The sequence below is a fragment of the Triticum urartu genome, chromosome 7 (genome assembly GCF_003073215.2).
Source record: "Triticum urartu cultivar G1812 chromosome 7, Tu2.1, whole genome shotgun sequence".
In the NCBI taxonomy this organism is placed as follows: domain Eukaryota; kingdom Viridiplantae; phylum Streptophyta; class Magnoliopsida; order Poales; family Poaceae; genus Triticum; species Triticum urartu.
Genome location: NC_053028.1, coordinates 365,488,035 through 365,493,937, shown reverse-complemented (window position 1 = coordinate 365,493,937; position 5,903 = coordinate 365,488,035).

Here is a 5,903-nt window from a genome sequence, read left to right as displayed (position 1 = left end):
GTAGACATGACCGAGACTCACTTTCGGTCAATAACCAATAGGGGAACATGGATGCTCATATTGGTTCCTACATATTCTACCAAGATCTTTATCGGTCAAACCGCATAAAAACATACGTTGTTCCCTTTGTCATCGGTATGTAACTTGCCCAAGATTCAATTGTCGGTATCTCAATACCTAGTTCAATCTCGTTACCAGCAAGTCTCTTTACTCGTTCTTTAATGCAACATCCTGTAACTAACTCATTTGTCACATTGCTTGCAAGGCTTATAGTGATGTGCATTACCGAGAGGGCCTAGAGATACCTCTCCGATACACGGAGTGACAAATCCTAATCTCGTTCTATGCCAACTCAACAAACACCATCGGAGACACCTGTAGAGCATCTTTATAGTCACCCAGTTATGTTGTGACGTTTGATAGCACACTAAGTGTTCCTTCGATATTCAGGAGTTGCATAATCTCATAGTCATATGAACATGTATAACTTATGGAGAAAGCAATAGCAATAAACTAAACGATTAAAGTATTAGGCTAACAGATGGGTCCAGTCAATCACATCATTATCTAATGATGTGATCCCATTCATCAAATGACAACTCTTGTCCATGGCTAGGAAACTTAACCATCTTTGATTAACGAGCTAGTCAAGTAGAGGCATACTAGTGACACTCATTTTGTCTATGTATTCACACATGTACTAAGTTTCCGGTTAATACAATTCTAGCATGAATAATAAAGATTTATCATGATATAAGGAAATATAAATACCAACTTTATTATTGCCTCTAGGGCCTATTTCCTTCAGTCTCCCACTTGCACTAGAGTCAATAATCTAGATTACATAGTAATGATTCTAATACCAAGGGAGTCTTGGTGTTGATCATGTTTTGCTCGTGAGAGAGGCTTATTAAATGGGTCTGCAACATTCAGATCCATATGTATCTTGCAAATCTATATGTCTCCCTCCTTGACTTGATCGCGGATGGAATTGATGAGTCTTTTGATGTGCTTGGTTCTCTTGTGAAATCTGGATTCCTTTGTCAAGGAAATTGCACCAGTATTGTCACAAAAGATTTTCATTGGACCCGATGCACTAGGTATGACACCTAGATCGGATATGAACTCCTTCATCCAGACTCCTTCATTTGCTGCTTCCGAAGCAGCTATGTACTCTGCTTCACATGTAGATCCTACCATGACGCTCTGCTTGGAACTGCACCAACTGACAGCTCCACCATTCAATAAAAGTATGTATCCGGTTTGTGACTTAGAGTCATCCGGATCAGTGTCAAAGCTTGCATCGACATAACCGTTTATGACGAGCTCTTTGTCACCTCCATAAATAAGAAATATATCCATAGTTCTTTTCAGGTATTTCAGGATGTTCTTGAACGTTGTCCAGTGATCCACTCCTGGATTACTTTGGTACCTCCGTGCTAAACTAATAGCAAGGCACACATCAGGTCTGGTACACATCATTGCATACATGATAGAACCTATGGCTGAAGCATAGGGAATGACTTTCATTTTCTCTCTATCTTCTGCAGTGGTCGGCCATTGAGTCTAACTCAACTTCACACCTTGTAACACAAGAAAGAACCCTTTCTTTTCTTGATCCATTTTTAACTTCTTCAAAACTTTATCAAGGTATGTACTTTGTGAAAGTCCAATTAAGCGTCTTGATCTATCTCTACATATCTTGATGCCCAATATATAAGCAGCTTCATCGAGGTCTTTCATTGAAAAATTCTTATTCAAGTATCCTTTTATGCTATTCAGAAATTCTGTATCATTTCCGATCAACAATATGTCATCTACATATAATATCAGAAATGCTACAGAGCTCCCACTCACTTTCTTGTAAATACATGCTTCTCCAAAAGTCTGTATAAAACCATATGCTTTGATCGCAGTATCAAAGCGTATATTCCAACTCCGAGAGGCTTGCACCAGTCCATAAATGGATCGCTGGAGCTTGCACACTTTGTTAGCACATTTTGATCGACAAAACCTTCTGGTTGCATCATATACAAATCTTCTTTAAGATATCTATTAAGGAATGCAGTTTTGACATCCATTTGCCAAATTTCATAATCATAAAATGCAGCAATTGCTAACATGATTCGGATGGACTTAAGCATCAATACGGGTGAGAAGGTCTCATCGTAGTCAAGTCCTTGAACTTGTCGAAAAACTTTTGCAACAAGTCGAGCTTTGTAAACAGTAATATTACCGTTAGCGTCAGTCTTCTTCTTGAAGATCCATTTATTCTCTATGGCTTGCCGCTCATCGGGCAAGTCAACCAAAGTCCACACTTTGTTCTCATACATGGATCCTATCTCAGATTTCATGGCCTCAAGACATTTTGCGGAATCTGGGCTCATCATCGCTTCCTCATAGTTCATAGGTTCGTCATGGTGAAGTAACATGACCTCCAGAACAGGATTACCGTACCATTCTGGAGCAGATCTTACTCTGGTTGACCTACGAGGTTCGCTAGTAACTTGATCAAAAGTTTCATGATCATCATCATTAGCTTCCTCACTTACTGGTGTAGGAATCACTGGAACTAATTTCTGTGATGAACTACTTTCCAATAAGGGAGCAGGGACAGTTACCTCATCAAGTTCTACTTTCCTCCAACTCACTTCTTTCGAGAGAAACTCCTTCTCTAGAAAGGATCCATTCTTAGAAACGAATACCTTGCCTTCGAATCTATGATAGAAGGGTACCCAACAGTCTCCTTTGGGTATCCTATGAAGACACATTTCTCCGATTTGGGTTCGAGCTTACCAGGTTGAAGTTTTTTCACATAAGTATCACAGTCTCAAAATTTATGAAACGACAACTTGGGTTTCTTGCCAAACCACAATTCATAAGGTGTCGTCTCAATGCATTTTGATGGTGCCCTATTTAACGTGAATGCAGCCGTCTCTAAAGCGTAACCCCAAAACGACAACGGTAAATCAGTGAGAGACATCATAGATCACACCATATCTAATAAAGTGCGGTTACAACATTCGGACACACCATTACGCTGTGGTGTTCCAGGTGGCATGAGTTGCGAAACTATTCCGCATTGTTTCAAATGAAGACCAAACTCATAACTCAAATACTCACCTCCACGATCAGATCGTAGAAACTTAATTTTCTTGTTACAATGATTTTCCACTTCACTCTGAAATTATTTGAACTTTTCAAATGTTTCAGACTTATGTTTCATCAAGTAGATATACCCATATCTGCTCAAAGCATCTATGAAGGTAAGAAAATAATGATACACGCCGCGAGCATCAACACTCATCAGACCACATACATCAGTATGTAATCTATTATTTCCAACAAGTCTGTTGCTTGCTCCATTGTTCCGGAGAACTGAGTCTTGGTCATCTTGCCCATGAGGCATGGTTCGCAAGCATCAAGTGATTCATAATCAAGTGATTCCAAAATCCCATCAGCATGGAGTTTCTTCATGCACTTTACACCAATATGACCTAAACAACAGTGCCACAAATAAGTTGCACTATCATTATTAAACTTATATCTTTTGGCTTCAATACTATGAACATGTGTATCACTACTATCAAGATTTAGTAAAAATAGACCACTCATCAAGGGTGCATGACCATAAAAGATATTACTCATATAAATAGAACATCCATTATTCTCTGATTTAAATGAATAATCGTCTCGCATTAAACAAGATCCAGATATAATGTTCTAAAACTAATCCCGAAGGTAGATGTAGGGGTAGCATGCCGATGGCGATCACATCGACTTTGGAACCATTTCCCATGCGCATTGTCACCTCGTACTTAGCCAATTTTTGCTTAATCTGTAGCCCCTTCTTTGAGATGCAAATATTAGCAATAGAACCAATATCAAATACACAGGCGCTACTGCGAGCATTAGGAAGGTACACATCAATAACATGTATATCAAATATACCTTTCACTTTGCCATCCTTCTTATCCGCCAAATACTTGGGGTAGTTCCGCTTGCAGTGACCAGTCCCTTTGCAGTAGAAGCACTCAGTCTCAGGCTTAGGTCCAGACTTGGGCTTCTTCACTTGAGCAGCAACTTGCTTGCTGTTCTTCTTGAAGTTCCCCTTCTTCCCTTTGCCCTTCATCTTGAAACTGGTGGTCTTGTTGACCATCAACACTTGATGCTCCTTCTTGATTTCTACCTCCGCAGCCTTTAGCATTGTGAAGAGCTCGGGAATTGTCTTATCCATCCCTTGCATATTACAGTTCATCACAAAGTTGTTGTAGCTTGGTGGCAGTGATTGAAGAACTCTGACAATGACACTATCATCAGGAAGATTAACTCCCAGCTGAGTCAAGTGGTTGGTTCACTGAGAGAACTATTCTCCTCCATTTTGCAGCTGTAGAACGTATTGGAGACTTCATATCACTCAATCCGGGCATTTGCATGAAATATTAACTTCAACTCTTGGAACATCTAATATGCTCCATGACGTTCAAAACGTCGTTGAAGTCCCGGTTCTAAGCCGTAAAGCATGGCACACTGAACTATTGAGTAGTCATCAGCTTTTCTTTTCCAGACGTTCTTAACGTCGTCAGGAGAATTTGCAGCAAGATTGTCACCCAGTGGTGCTTCCAGGACGTAATTCTTTTGTGCAGCAATGAGGATATTCCTCAAGTTACGGACCCAGTTCATGTAGTTGCTATCATCATCTTTCAACTTAGCTTTCTCTAGGAACACATTAAAATTCAACGGAACAACAGCACGGGCCATCTATCTACAACAACATAGATATGAAAAATACTATAAGTTACTAAGTTCATGATAAATTAAAGTTCAATTAATCATAGGGATTTTTATTTTTTTGCCCCTGGTTCCTTAGCTCTACTCATTCATCCCCACTCTCTTAACTATTGCTCACTTTTCCCCAGTCCCTTGCCCGAAACCCTCATAACTGGTTATAACAGACGTTGTCGTCGGGACAATGCCTTTGACTGTTAGCTGACGAGTGGGGCTGCGTATATGTGGACGCATGCACGACCGTGGTCGTGGGGTAGCACTTGTCCATGGACATGCCTGAAACGTCCCAGGGCAACCACCTCCATTGCCTGACCCATTTTGATGGCGCCGACAAAAAAACCGGTGCATGCATATTTAAAATAAAAACAACTTAATAATTAAACATTAAAGCCAGCCAGGAAGGCCGGTGAGAGTCCACGCATCCACATTATTAGCATTAAAATAAATTAAAAAAAACCTAACTACAAGGCAGCGTGCTGCCCGGAGCGCCCCAGGCGTCGTCATCGTCCTTGGGGTGGGTGAGGTCAATCAACGTCGGTGGAGGGACGGCCCAGGGGAATGCCGTGTTCCAGGCGGCGGCGATGTAGGCCGCGGGCAGCTGTTCCGGCGGCGGTAGTGCAGACGCGGGGGGCTGTGCGGCCGCCTGTGCAGCCGCGGCTTGGCGCGCCTCCTCCTCGAGGTTGCGCTCGAGCATCTCCTCGTACTCGCCACGACGACGCTCCTCGGCAAGCCGTCACTGGTGCCACATCTCGAGGTACGCCGCCTCCTGCTCCGGGGTCGCCCCATCCAAATCGGTGGCGCGGACACCCACTCACGCACCACTCCCGTCCAGGAGAAGCGCGCGATGGGCTCCGGCTCCGGCTGCGGCTCCGGGTCGGCCTTGACGAGCCACCGGGGAGGGGACGGCGGGGCCACCGGCGGCACGACGCAATCGCCGGCCGCAGAGAGGGCGAGGGCCTGCGCCATGGCCGCCTCGTAGCGAGCCTCCTCTTCCTCCACCACCTCCACCCTGTGCCGCTCGTCCTCCTTGCTCTCGCGGTAAACCGCCGCAAGGTCCGCCTGGTAGGCGGCCTCCGCCGCCTGGTCTTCCTCCCGGACGACGAGTGGGGGCGGCG